General features: G+C 46.6%; 1 long non-coding RNA gene across 1 annotated transcript; it reads right to left on the bottom strand.

The window, feature by feature from the left end:
* Window positions 1-265: 265 nt before the first annotated feature.
* On the bottom strand, window positions 266-7,328 carry LOC135909177 (uncharacterized). Its single transcript, XR_010566628.1, has 3 exons — window positions 7,288-7,328; window positions 6,863-7,202; window positions 266-400 (listed from the first exon to the last, which is right to left on the bottom strand). It is a non-coding gene; the product is annotated as an uncharacterized lncRNA (long non-coding RNA).
* Window positions 7,329-15,142: the final 7,814 nt, after the last annotated feature.

Raw genomic sequence — 15,142 nt, 5'->3', positions numbered from 1 at the left:
AGTACGTGTCCAGCTGAGTTACCGGCAGGACAGATCGAGTCTAAGCGTTACACGCTTGTTCTGCTAGTATGGCAGGCGTCGTCACTGACACGTGCCAAGCTCGCTGAAGAATACTTTGTGCTTCACGTAATTTATCTTGGCTTTACGACATTGATAATCAAGGTGACGTTATGTTTGGTGACGGAATCACACAAGCGCTTTTGTTGGTGCCATGGGAGTTCATTACAAAGTATGACGTGAGCACTGACAACTTTGCGCAATAAACATTTTATTTAGGTAATTTGTTCAAGATAGGAGAACACTATGTACAATGTTTTGTTTGTTGAACCAATTCCACTGCGCAATTTCGGTGCTGAGGTAGAAACTTTCCGTAGGTGAGGGCAGTCCAAATCTGTGTGACCTGAAGAAAGAAAGGCAATGATCAATAAAATAGATTCAGAGAGTTCCCAGCGTCTTTGAAGGAGCTACGCTTTTTTAAGCTGATAGTAGGTTCCTAAAAGTATGCTTCAGCGATGCCTATTTTAAACGCTAAGCAAACATCGAACAATATATATATATATATATATATATATATATATATATATATATATATATATATATATATATATATATATATATATATATATATATATATATGTGTGTGTGTACGTGTGTGTGTGTGTGTGTGAGAGAGAGAGAGAGAGAGAGAGATCCGCACATTTGAACAACACGTTTTCGTGAGCTAACACGTTTCTCGGTGAAAATGTGTCCAGTGGGGCGTGGCGTCTACACTCGCAAATAGCTCTTAACAAAGAACATCGTTCTTCGCTAACACCAATGAAAGCGTCGCCTAAACTGATTAGCAGAGCGCGTAGGATGTGCATTTCTTTCTAGTGCCACATAATTTGGATTGAATGTTCTGAAAGGGATTGGAAAGTATTCTACCATAGAAAATAAAATAACTACCGCAAGGAAAGCTCCAGTGACGGAAGACAGGTTAAGCAGCTCACATGGAGTAAGAAATTGATATACCCCTTTGCGCAGTGTGCTCACAATCGCGCGCACAGTCACGCGCACAATCGGTTTACATAGGTCCCGTGGTTGCAAAAAAAAAAATAAAAACATAAATACAAGGGACACGAAAAGAAGGGCCCAGCATGAACACGGCTACGTGAACACAAGTGAATAGCGCAATTTTTTTTCTCCGTCCCTACTCTTAGTGCTGACCTTCGTTTGTAAACGTGAATCTAATCCAAGTATCCAGATTGCCAATCTTACTTGGAAAGACTACTTTGCTATGAAATTGGCGGCAGCGTTAGAATTTTTGATACTTGCAGGTGCATCTTGCGCCGAGCAATAACATTGTAACAGTGATGGTGCCGAAAACGGGTACCGAAGAAAATATAAACAATATTCAATAGTCATTAAAAGAAAATTTATCGAATATCGAACGAAAATTGAGTAATACACCAGTTGCAATAACCACGGTGAAAGGCCAGCTGAAATAGTAATCACTTCGAAGTCAATATTAGCAGAAATTTCTCGATGAGTGGTTGACATGAACAATTGTTCCAGAAAGACTACGCGAAGGCAAGCACATCGCAGCGAAAGATCTTCCTTGAAACAATTTGTAATTAAATGGCCTAGGTTCACCAAAAACTTCATTCGTGGTAACTGCTTTTTAAGTATTACCTTGCACTGTTCAGGTTATTGCAATATTTGGTCAAAAAATGTTCGCTTGTTGAACTAACACACATCTGGTCAGGCAATGTTAACGCCTGTCTTGGTTGCTCATAGAGGTTTCGCACGCTATACTCTCCTTTATTCTGTTTACTTTCAGTGAGAATTGCTCCCAAGGAAATATATTGCACCGGCACAGCTATAAAACTTTAAGAAACGGCCGAAGCGCCTGCGAAATGCAAGACATTTATTTGTTGTTAACGGAAATTACGATTTCTCTATGTACACGAGCCTATCATCGATGATATCTCCAAGGCCTACCGTACAGGCTCCGTCGTGACGGTCATTAGGGAAGAGCTTCTTAACTTGTTTTCTAGTTGCAATAAGACCACAGTCAGATTACATAGCCTGTTCAGGTTCACGATTATCTCGCAGCCGCAGCCAGAAAACGATTACATGGAGATGATGTGCTTCTGAGGAGTTACCACTCAATTATGAGGAGACCACCATATCATAGGAAGTGAACAATTGTCTTCACCCAAAAACCCTGCGTATAGCATCTTATGTCCTAAATGCACAAGAAGGGTAAGAGATGCTGACGGTGTGATAGCTAACGTTTTTTAATCTGTGTTTGACGCGTAAAAACTACAAGTCATCACTTGCCTTTGGCATCACATGGACAACACCATGTGAACACCCATCCTTTTCGAATTCTTAATAGAGCACTCATAAGCATGTCACCGAAATAATGATGCAATTTTCTTCGCCACATTTACATACACACATATGCGCTTATACATGGTTGTTTCAAAAATTAATCGGCTCGTGAAACATCTCATAGAAAACGTAGCATAAAGCCATTATGTCCATTATGTGTGTTGTGTCTTCGTAGCGTACATTTTTTCCACCAGGAAAATTTTCAGACCAATAAACAGCACTGAATTCCGCACCTAGAGCAACGAGGCGGCTTTAAAAAAAATTACATGAGTTTAGGGAGCTATGACTGATGTGATGAAATTCTTTAATAAAGGGGACAGGGTAAATCCTATACTTCCCATGTATTTTCGTGCATATGGTAGTGCACGTATACAACTAAAGTAAGTATAGCCCACATGTGTGTATCCTTTTGTTCATTTTATGCAAAAAATTTAATTATTAACGATTTCTTTCTTTCCACACTTGATTTTAGATGGATGTTTGAAAATTTTCTTATCATCAAGAAATACTACTCACTCTAGAGCCTTAATTTTGGTTCAGTGTATTGCCACGTAACCAATGAACACGCGCAAAAGAAATTAGCGTGTTGTCTTTGGCACACTGAAAATAATGGTACCGACATAACAAAAAGGCATGTTTTGAGAAAATTGAGGCATGTTTTGAGAACAATAAATTCAATCCCACGCTTTTCACTGGGCCAGCATTTTTGACCCATCTCACGAGCTATTTTAAGATCAAGCGTGATACTGGAAAACATGCAGCAAACAATTTACATTGACATCTACAAAACAATCACATTTTTCAGAATTTTCGCTTACGCTATCCTGGGCCACGTGCTACATAAATGTTTTCTTTGTTTGCCTGAAAGAAGTCTGCTAATGCACGAAAAATGCTGGCACAAGTTACATATGGGACCCTCTGTATCACCTCCTCCACATCTACTTGCACAGACGATGTCGATAAATATAACCAGTATCGAAATCAAGCAGCATAGTTGTTTTTTGTTTCGGTATGTTTTTTTTTTGCATTTATCGCAGTGCTGCGCCGCGTGCGGCCTACGCATCATCAACAATGCAACGTCGAACAGCACGTTCTGGCACGATGCTCTCAGTCGAATGATATGATCATATGACGTTCTATGCTTTTTCGTCCTCTTTCTCTTGACAGGATTTCACGTGCCGCTCAGTTCGTCCTTTTCAAAGCGTGCCACTTGACCTGCTACATTCGCAACCTCCATATGCCTTAGAATCTGCAGTTCGGGGCTGTAGCACTTAGGTTGGCTAGCATGGGCGTGGAAAACACAGTTTCCTATTTTGGCGCCTAGTTCGGGAATAGCGACAAGACGAAAAGTAATGGGGCTTAGAGCCTGTACTAGACGAAATGGACTGGCGAACTGGGGCAAAAACTTCCGGTAACGTTGCGGGACACGCTGGACGCGCCGAACCTGTGCTAGGTCTCCCGGTTCAAACGAAGGGGAAGAGCTTTGCAGGGAAGATAAACGCAGTTTTGCCTGTTGGGGCGCTATGGCCAGTCGAGCTCTGAAACGAGTCTTTCGAAGAAGTTTGTAGGCGCTGGTGCCAGGAGGACTGTGGTGCAGCGCTGTGTCAGAAACAAAGAAACTTTGTTTGAGAAGTGTCGGCGTCCTGCTATAGATGAGCTTGAATGCTTATTCTCGTGCGATCTCTTACTGGAACGTATTCAGTGCGAACGCAGCGGCGGCGACGTATTCGTCCCAGTCGTTATGAGTTGGACTGAGGTATGACGACAAGTTGGAGTGGCCTGAGATATAAATAGTGCCAGTTGTGGCGTGGCCACTGCACGATGGGTGTGTACGACTCATTACGACAATGCCGGTGACACTGGATGCCATCTCGAACGACATACGATACTAGAAAGCATTCATGACGACGCTTAAGTTTGCGTACCTCATCGGACAGAGATGGGATGGTGACAAGAATTTCTGCGTCCTGTAGCTATGCTGTGCGTAAATCACGGATTGCGAGGGCTGGTTAGGGGAATGGCTAGGAGTTTTGTTGAATCAGGGCTGACGCCTTTAGCCCTGACAATGTGACCAAAGTAGGTGACGTTGGAAAACTGAAGCAGCATTTCGAAGGCTTAACGTGGAAGTGAGCTTCGGGAGCACCTTCAAGACGATTTCCAAACATCTAAGGTCTTCAGAAAATGTACGCGCATAGACAATAATTTTGTCCATGTTGACCAAAGCCATTGTCCATTTCTGATGTCCATGGACGTGGTGTATTAGTCGCTGAAATGTAATAGGAGCGTTGGAGAGACTAAATGGCAGACAGTTAACCTGGTAAAGTTCCTCCGGCGTTGTGAAGGCAGTTTTTCTGCGTAATTTAGTAGTAATGTACTTTAGCATTGTATTTTCCAGGGAGACATTTCCGAGCGGTAGCCGAGTTTGTCGAAGGCCCGAACGTTCGCGGGCAGTCCCGAGCAAAATGTCTGGCGTCGCCACATAGGTAGCACCTGAGAATTGACGGCACCTTACGGAGCCGTCCCGGAGGAGCATTATGTCGGGCCATTGATGCAGTTTCCACTAACGCTTGTCTGTATGCGTGGTCAGCTGATTACGAGCGCTGCACTATCTCCAGCTCGAGAACAATGGCAAGAGCGGATGAGGTCTCGGTTACGTGAGCAAGTCGTACTAGCCGCTCGTCGTGGCTGCCACCGATAGCGTCGACAAAGGTGTTAGCGGCAATACGATCCATGCTAGTGGTAGGGCAGCCTGACAAGGCCTTTCTCCAAAGGCTGTCGACGTAAGCAGCGAGCTTTTGAAGCTCACGTTGTACTTGTCGGACGTGTTTCAGCTTTGGAGGTACAGCTGATGAAGGTCATGGTCACCAATTCTGGTTGCGGACGTCGAGACCTTAACTTCGTAGTTAGAACGGGTGATTGCCAGTATATATTCAGCCGCGGCGCTACAGAGTTTTTCCACAAGTACCTGAGCTTTGTGTCCAACAGTCCAGGCATTAAGGTCAGAAGCGGACTCGAATTGCGTGCGAAACACTGCCAACAATGAGCTGCCATAAAAGGTAGGTTGGTTAAGTTGTGCTGCAAGAAAGTGAGGCTGAGTCGAAGTGGATGCGCCTTGGTCTGCTGCGGGACACACAGGAGACTGACGGTCCGACTTTGTGTGAACGGCAGCGATTCGCGCAGCGAGGTCTGCGATGACGTCATCTGCAGCCGATGTACGTTGAGCGAACTCTGTCTCGAGGGAGAGCAGGCGAGTTGCAAAGCGAGTGTTCAATTCATGCATAAGCACTCTGCGGCTAGCTGCAGCTAACGAAGCAAATACATGGCGGGATTAGGCCAGCGAAGGTGACTCACCAGTGCTTGATTGACAAGATGGAGTGGGCGCACGCTCGACAGACGGCTGCGTTTGAGCTAGGTCATGAAGAATGTGTGGCGCCTTTACCGTTGTCGGAGATGCGGCGTGTTCTGCTATGGATCCCACTGTATCAAAGACAGGAAGCTCCAGGACTGTTGGCGACGCGTCCTTCCCGACAGCCTTTGTCTGCAGGCCACCCGCTGTTGCTGTTATCGCGATAGGCTTGCATCGGGTACACATGGCTCAGCGCTGCCAGCAAAATATAACGTCGAACAGAACGTTGCGGCACAACGCTCTGATCCGAACGACACGATGTAGATGTAGACGTAGATCCTTATGATCTACTTGCATGTACGCACTCTGGGGGATTGGCCAAGCTCTATCCTTTTCTGTCCTGTTTCTCTAGAGTGGATCTCACGTGCCAGCCAGTTCGTCCTTTTCGAAGCGCGCCACTTGAATCGCTAGAATACTGATCAGCCAGCTAGACAAATAATGAATGATATGGGAATATAGCAGGACTACCGCTTTTCCTCGTTGGTGAGAATATCAACATTACCTCCTGCATTTTTTACACTATCTTCCTTTCAGTGTCAAAGCTTTCCAAAAACTGGACAATCGGCCACTTTCTGTGCAATTGCTGCTGGAACACCGCCCCCATCTCCCGTCGGCCCATAAAGCGGTGAAGGCGCTTTTGTGTTTCTCAACGATGACGGGTTTGTGCGACCATCTGTGACATTTAATGCAATTTCTGTAAGACCACACGCGTCAGCGAACTCGCCGCAATTTCCTTCTTTCCGTCCCTCCTCTCTCTCCCTGTGATCTTTGTTTTCCCCTTTCCCATTCCCCCGGAGTAGGCTAGCCAACCGGACGTTACTCTGGTTAACCTCCCTGCCTTCTACTTTTCTCTTCCCTCCCCCTCTTCCTTTCAGTGTTCCTTCCTTGGCGTCATTTTTCACTAATCATTACACTTTATGCATATATTAACCCGCGCCAATTCCATCACTAATGCACTGCAAATTAGCAAATACTACAATCCACAAAAAACAGCCGTGTACAGCCCATCGTAGGAGCATTTCACTTATTAAGTTTTGTGCACAGCATATTCACCGACAAGTCACACTTCTTGGCACTCACATTTCGCTTGGTACTACAATGTTCTTCAGGACAACTAGAAGCCAGGACCAAAGCCATGGCCAAAGCCACCCCCGTAGCCACCGTAACTTCCGTGGTATGTGCCGTGGTAGGCTCCGCTGTAGTGTCCTCCATATCCACCTCCAAATCCACGTCCATATCCGCCGTGAAATGCCACTGGATAGGGCGCCCCGTAATGGCCGTACCCTCCGCCTCCACCACCTCGGGCCAGACTGGCACCAAGTAGGGCTCCAGCACCAAGCCCGAGGGCCCCCAATGCGAGGCCTTTCAGTAGGATGGCATTGGCCACCGATACGGCCAAGCCAATCACGCAGATAGTCAGCTGAACAGCACAAGCAGAGAAATGCAACACCAGATTCATTTCTTCGCAGCACGAAATGCAAAAAAATATTTCGCTATGAACATACATTCACCTGAAGCTGATATTTTGCCTTGAACATGCAAGAAATGCACCCACTATCTGTGTAGAACAGCAAAAGCATCATCCGCATGACTAAACACAATCTCAATTTTTGTATTTTATAAAATCAAGGAAGCACTTTTTTGTCCAGCGTTAGTTTTCACATTTGATCCCCGTACTTTATTCGATGTGCCTTCTCATTGTTACTGCTGTAAAATTGTAGCCTACTTCCTCGGTTAACTAGTAATGATGATAATCAAGTTCGGTGCTTGAATTATCTCGGGTGCCTTCAGAGCAGGGTCGCACAAGAGCATTGCGCCTGCAATAACAGCAGTTTTGCCTTCATTTTGCTCTCCGGAGTTGCACCTTCTTATGCTATCAACAACCGCGGCTGGTAGAATTACGTCTGGGGGGAAAAGATAGGCCCACTCACCAGTGCCTTCATGATTCGTTGTTTCTAGGTGCGAAACTAAGTTGTCGAAATTCTAGGCCTCTTTTATATAGCGGTCTTGTTCCCCTACTTCTTCACCACAACATTACAGCTCGCTCTTGACGTGTTACACGTCGTTGAAGCGTGACTCGTTTGTCAAAGCGGAATCACGGTGTTTCGTTCCTGTGGGGCGTATAATTGAGCTTTGAATTATGCCTCGCTGAAATCGGCTGCAACTATGATGTGTGTGAAGACTACTTGATACACTTTCACGACAGGTCATCGTACGACGGGCCCTGTCCAGCAGATTCCTGCCCTAGTGTGTAAAACTGTAAACTAAAATGAAGTGATTGCCTTGGAGATAAGCTGTGTCCACTATAGGCATCTCATGGAGACATTTCGCTCGACTTACGTAAAACTAGTGCAGTCCCGGTCGTCCACACCGAGGGTCATTCCCTGAAAATGTTGTCGGCCTTCTTTGGCTACACTCACCGAGCTAGACGTAGCACAGCTGTGAGCAAGAAAACGTCAACAAGGTGTACGTATCGTGCATTTAGACCGATGAGGAAAGTTGTGTATCAGTCGTTTCTGATTTCCCCACTTATTTTTTTTTACTCAAGACGTTTTGAAGCACTTGGTCTCAGTAACCGTGTGTTAACATGGCTGCTGGGGTGTACCTTTAAAAAGAAGAGGTGCACAGCGAACATCTAGGTTCGAAAGAGAGCACGTGCTTTGCGCGAAATAAGATATATCGTAATCAAAATGCACCTGAATTCACAATAAAAGTGTTGTTTTAAATGAAGAGGTTCGAACGAGAATGGCATCTAGGTTCGAACGAGAACATGGGCTTCGTGCGAAATAAAGTCTATTGTCAAAATTCATTACCGTTCACGATAACACTGATGCAAAGATCTCCAATATAGGTAAATAATCTCAACCGAACATGGAATGAACTGATGGATTCCAACACGCCTGCTGCTCCGAACTGCTTCAAACTGCAAAAAAAAAGGGATGTTGTATTTAAATCGAAACAAACCAATCCAGCATATCACAGGCGAGAGTAGAGCTTATATGTTCGCAGGAGCCCATCATGGCCGGAATCACTGAGAATAATGACTGCCTGGAAAGTCTACAATGTCATACTGTTGGATTCCCTACTTTGTGGTGAGAAAATAGCGACAGATGCCAAAGTAGAAAACGAGTGCAGCGACAGACCGCAACGATTCGCCGGTGGCGTGACGACGTGGAAGACAGATCACGACGAGGAAATGTAATATTCTTGGAGATATCCCATAGCCCGACTGAGAATGCACGTCAGTGTGAAGAACCCGTTATCGCCATCGCCTTAGACAAACTGTATTTACGTTTACCACTTGATAGCATAGAGCGTGCCCATAGAATAGGGAAATTCACCAACGGCAAAAATAAGCGTCTAGCAGTGAAGCTGAACACATTCAATACAAACGAACTGGTGTATCCTAAACGGTCTGGTTTCGGGGGAACATCATCAATGTGACCGAAGACCTTTGCGCTGACAAACGTCACGCCCGGGAAATATTTCTGGACTTTGGTAGAAGCTTGAACACTAACTGCAAATTAAGCTACAAAAGGCTATTTTTGGAAGGAAAGTGCTACAAATTTAAGACCGACGAAAATTCTGTTATCGAAGTTATACTGGCAGACAAGCGATCAATGCTGTCACGACGTCTCCAGGGGCAACGTACTCCGGGCGTGTCTATGCCGGTAAAAATAGCCACACAACACAAGATGGGTGGTGGCCGATCGACAACAGCATCCGTAATGTTTAGGAATATTCGCAGTGTTTTGCATAAAACAGATAGTTTGAAAAGTTTAATTAGCGATTCTGGAGCTGATATTGGTTTACTAGCGGAAACCAAAAGTAGACATGTGAGCTGTTTCACTGCGACAAAAAAATTTGCTGTATACCGGATACAGCGCGCCGATTGGATGGGCAGTGGTGTTTTAATTGCTACTCACTCTAGTTTTGAATCGTTCCTTTTGAGTGCTGCTACTAATTTGGAATTACTCCGGGGCTATGTACCAACTGGGTTCCAAAAAATAATCATAGGTGTCTGTTATCGTCCGCATAATCCCGATTAAGATTTTGCGGAAAAAATGTATGACACCCTAAACGAAACATCTATTGCATTTCCAGGTTCACTCGTGTTTCTCTTAGGAGACTTAAGTTTCCCTACTGTCGACTGATCACGTTCTTGCCCCTTTTCAAATCCGGCATCTGCAGCGGCTGCAGAATTTGTTAACGTTTTCTCAGATTTTAGCATTTCGCAGCTAGTTAACAAACCAACAAGTGTCACATCTACTACACGTTCCTTGCTTGACTTGATTCTTGCTACTCATCTTGATAATGCTTCACCAGTAACCTACGTGCCTGGCCTAAGCCACCATGACACCTTAGACTTTGCTAATTGTATTCCATCTACAAAAATAAAGAGACACACCAAATATGTCAGGGACGACAAGAAGGCTAACTTTAACGCTATTAACTCTCAGCTATCCGCCTTCTTTAACTATTTCCTTGTGGCACATGTAGACTTATCATTTCAAGAAATGTGGTTGTCGTTTAAAAATACAGTCATGCATTTCATCACAAATATATTCCTTAGAGTATTAAATCAATTTTCTACTTGATACAACAACAACATGAAACGATTATCCAACAAAAAGCCGATTTTTCCTTTACGCAAAAATATTATTAAACACTGTTAGGTAGTTAGCGCACACATCCGCTGCCAAAGCCTGCACAAGCGCTTTAAACACGCCCAACTTTAACGCCTTTAGCTCGATCTTGATATCTCTGACAAAAACTAACCCCAAACGCTTTTGAAATGGTGTTACATGTACCAAAGACAACAGTACAAGCCTCTTAAATACCCGCCGTGGTTGCTCAGTGGCTATGGTGTTGGGCTGCTGAGCACGAGGTCGCGGGATCGAATCCCGGCCACGGCGGCCGCATTTCGATGGGGGCGAAATGCGAAAACACCCGTGTGCTTAGATTTAGGTGCACGTTAAAGAACCCCAGGTGGTCAAAATTTCTGGAGTCCTCCACTACGGCGTGCCTCATATTCAGAAAGTGGTTTTGGCACGTAAAACCCCAAATATTATTATATTATTAAGCCTCTTAAATGCTTCAGGGCTCAAGTTTCGAGTCATCTTTGCACTGCACTGTTTAGCAACACCTTTTCCAAATCATTCTGCACAGCGAATCTCAAAGACAATCTCCCTCTCTCACCCGTAAATTTTCTGGCAGTGAATCTCATTATTCTCGACCCAGAAGGCATACAATCCAGAATTTCCAAAACAAAACGCTCATTGCCGTGTCGTATTTCTGGTATTAATTCCAAGTTTCTTCACTAGCACCACAGTACAGCTCTATTATACTTAACTTAACTAGATCACTTAACGACAGCGCTCTACCTGTTGACGAGAAAACAGGTAAGGTGACCTCACTTTTTAAATCAGGAAACCACGAAACCCACTGACTTACAGAACCATTTAATTAACCTCGGCATCTTGCAAATTTTTGAGCATATTGTTACGTGTGAAAAGACACGGATGAAACAGGCTATTTGCAGACTATTTACACTGGAGCCAGACAGCCTGGCCGACCCTCGCTCGCACTAAGGGCAGCGACTAACTTCATCGACGTTCTCGCGGCGGCCCGTCCCTTCAGCATCGCTCGATAATATCGTAATACTAGAACCCTCCTGGTGGAAAAGCGCCGGCACGTTGCTGTTAAAGACCCAAGACGTGTAGCGAGTTAGGGCTTGAGTCGGGCGACGTGGACAATGTCACTGGCTGCCACAGCAGAGGATGTAGTGGGCGTGGCTGGAGCGATTTCATAGGTGAGGTCGGTCACTTAGCGGAGCACGCGATGTGCGCGTGTGTAACAGGAAAGAAGTTTTTCACAAATGCCAACTTTACGCGATGGTGACCAAAGCAACACAAGGGTGCCGAGCACAGAATGGACGCCACGGTGACGGAGGTCGTAGCGTTGCTTCTCTTTGCCTTGAGGCACTTGTAGAAGAGCACGCGCAAGTTGGCGAGCATGGTCAGCATGGGCGATTGCATCACGGGCATAATCGCTAGTTGAAGCTGTGGTGGACGGAAGCACAATGCCCAGTGGTAGCGTCGGTGCTCGGCCTTGCAAGAGGTAAAACGGGGAAAAGCCAGCAGTTTAGAGACGGGAAGATTGTACGCAAAGTAGAGCGAGGTCTTAGTCACGGTGGTCATCTGAAACGTATTTGGATAGCATGCCTGTAAGGGTGCGGTTCAAATGCTCAGTGAGGCCATTGGTTGGGGGGTGGTAGGAGGCGGAAAATGTATGCTGTATAGAGCAGGCACGCATGATGTCGTCAATGACTTTGGCCAAAAGCGTAACGCCACTGTGTGTTAGCAAATGACGCGGAGCACCACATACCAACATTATATCTTGTCGGAGGAAGCCCGCGATGTCAGTTGCGTAACTGGTCGAAAAAGCTTGGGTTACGGCGCAGCGGGTCGCGTAGTCCGCCGCGAGCGCAATCCACTTGTTTTCTTATGCAGATTCCGGAAATGAGCCGAGAAGCTAAGTCTAAGCCGACGCGATGGAAGGGCTCAGCAGGGATGTCGAGCGGCGGCAGGCAACCAGCAGGGAGCTGGGCAGGCTTCTTTCGTCGTTGGCAAAGTTCACAAGAGGCCACGTAACGTCGTACGGAACGGGCAAGGCCCGGCCGGAAAGAAAGGCGACGTACATGGTCAAAGGTTCGAGATACGCAGACGTGTCCTGCCGTTGGTGCATCGTGAAGCTCTTCTAGAGCGGTGGAGCTGAGGTGTTTAGGTATGACACGTAGGAACTCAGAGCCGTCTGGATGAAGGTTACGACGGTACGGGGTACCGGCGCGGAGGACGAAGTGGCGTAGAGCAGCATCGGCCGGAGAGTGTTCAAAACGGTCAATGAGTGCTCTGATGTAGGCGTCACGACGTTGCTCGTCGGCGAAATGAAGCAGCTGTGGTACAGAGAATACGCAAGAAGCACTGGCAATACTGGAGTTGTCAGAGTCGTCAACAGGGTAACGCGACAAGCTGTCAGCGTCTTGGTGCAGGCAGGCAGACTTGTACACCACGGAATATGAAAATTCTTGTAGCCTCAAAGCCTATCGACCAAGCAGGCCTGTAGGGTCCTTTAGTGATGAGAGCCAGCAGAGAGTACGATGGTCAGTGACTACGGAAAAAGGGCGACCGTTAAGGTAAGGACGGAATTTCGCAACCGACCAGACAACAGTAAGGCATTCGCATTCCGTAATGGTATAGTTGCGCTCCGTTGGTGTCAGGAGGCGGCTCGCATAAGCAATACCGCGATCCTGGCCACGCTGACGCTGCGCCAAGACGGCACCTCAGCTATGACCGTTGGCATCTTTAAGCAATTTCGTTGGGAGCATCAGGGTCGAAGTGGGCGAGGATGGGTAGTGACGTTAGAAGAGTGACGAGACGAGAGAAGGCGGCTGCTTCAGCAATACCCCCCAAGAATTGTACGCCTCTCTTCAAAAGATTAGTGAGGGGTCTACCAATTCCCGCAAATTTTGAAACAAAACGACGAAAGTACGAACATAGCCCTTCAAAACTTTGAACGTCTGCGGCTGTCTTCGGAGCCGGAAACTTTCGGACAGCGAGAGATTTGTCGGGATCAGGTCGACAAAGCAGTAACATAGTAAGTGTACTCCAGAAGCGTCAACGAGATGGCCAGGAAGAGTAATTTGGCGGGGACCAAAAGGATATTTGAACGAGTTAAGTTGCAGCTTCGCCTTTCGAAATATATCAAGTATAGTTGTTAGACGCTCAAGGTGAGTGTCTAACGTTGGTGAGAAGAAGATTACGTCATCGAGGTAGTAGAGGCATGTGGACCATTTGAAACCTTGGAGCAAGTAGTCCATCATATGTTCAAAGGTGGTAGGGGCGTTGTAAAATCCAAATGGCCTTACTTTAAATTGGTATAGGCCATCAGGTGTGATGAACTCGGTTTTTTTTTCTGTCCATACCGTCAACAGCATTCTGCCAGTATCCAGAACGAAGATCAATAGAAAAGAAATAGCTGCAACCGTGTAGGCAGTCTAGGGCGTCGTCTATACGTGGTATTGGGTAGACGTCCTTCTTACTAATATTGTGCAGATGACGGTGGTCTACACAGAAGCGCCAAGGACTCGACGAAGGCTCAATGATGTTTTCATCCAGCATTTTGTTCACCTTATTTTGAATTACTCGGCGTTCCGACGCAGAAGCTTGATATGGTCGTGGGTGAATAGGCGTAGCGTCGCCAGTAAGAGTCCGATGCTTTACCGCGAACGTCTGGCCTAAGGGGCAATCGTTGAAGTCGAAAATATCTCGGTCACACGATAATACTTGGCAAAGGTCTTCAGCCTACGCAGAGGACAGGTCCATCGCAACAATTTTCTTTATGTTGGGATCGGCGCCCGGGGCTGACGCGAGGGGCCTGCTAAGCTCGCGAGAACCATCGGTCGATAACGCTGCCACATGATGGTCGCCGAGACAATCAACGTTGGCGAGGCAAATACCTTGCAGTAAAATTTGCTTTGCCAGTCCAAAGTTAAAGATAGGTATGCGAGTGCGGTTCGCAGTAATAGTAAGTATACTGTGAGGCACGGTAACGTCATACTGTAGTGGAATGTCGGGCAGAAGACTGACGAGGTACTCGCCATCAGGGACTGGTGAGGAAGACAACAGTTCAATATAGGTTATTGTCTTTGGCGGTAGGCGAAAAAAACCGGTGGGGCATAAGCGGCATTGGGGTGCGTCAGAAGGTTCTGCGAGAACCGGCAACTCAAGGCGAATGGGACTGGAAGAGCAGTCAATAAGAGCAGAATTCTCGGAGAGAAAATTGAGGCCGAGAATGAGGTCGTGGGGGCAATGAGCAATTACAGTGCAGAGGACAGGAGTGTAGCGGCCGGCGATGCTGCCACGTGCCGTACATATGCCGATGATAGCCACAGTACCGCTATCCGCAACGCGGACGACGTGTGCCGACGCTGGGGTGAGGAGCTTGTTCAGTCACCGTCGGAAGGCAGCACTCATAATACAAAGATGTGCTCCTATATCGATGAGTGGCATGACAGGATAGCCGTCAACCTCAACGTCAAGAACGTTTTGGTTCATAGGTAACGTGAGCAGAGGATTTGAGGGCGGGGTCGACAACGCAGCTTCACCTCGAGAAGCTGCAGTGCCTAGTTTTCCGGCTGGATTCGGGAGGCAATGGGCGTCGCAGAGAAGCGACGGGCTTGCGACGGGCTTGCGACGGGCTTGCGACGAACGAGACTGATGGCGTCGAGGTGAGGGCGAGTGGCTGTAGCGAAGGTTCGAAGCAGGAGCATTGGCGGGAGTACGTTCATCGCGGATGGTA

The sequence above is a fragment of the Dermacentor albipictus genome, chromosome 4 (assembly GCF_038994185.2).
Source record: "Dermacentor albipictus isolate Rhodes 1998 colony chromosome 4, USDA_Dalb.pri_finalv2, whole genome shotgun sequence".
NCBI classification, from domain to species: domain Eukaryota; kingdom Metazoa; phylum Arthropoda; class Arachnida; order Ixodida; family Ixodidae; genus Dermacentor; species Dermacentor albipictus.
Note: the sequence above shows the minus strand (reverse complement) of the source record. Positions and strands in the feature narration are given on the sequence as shown.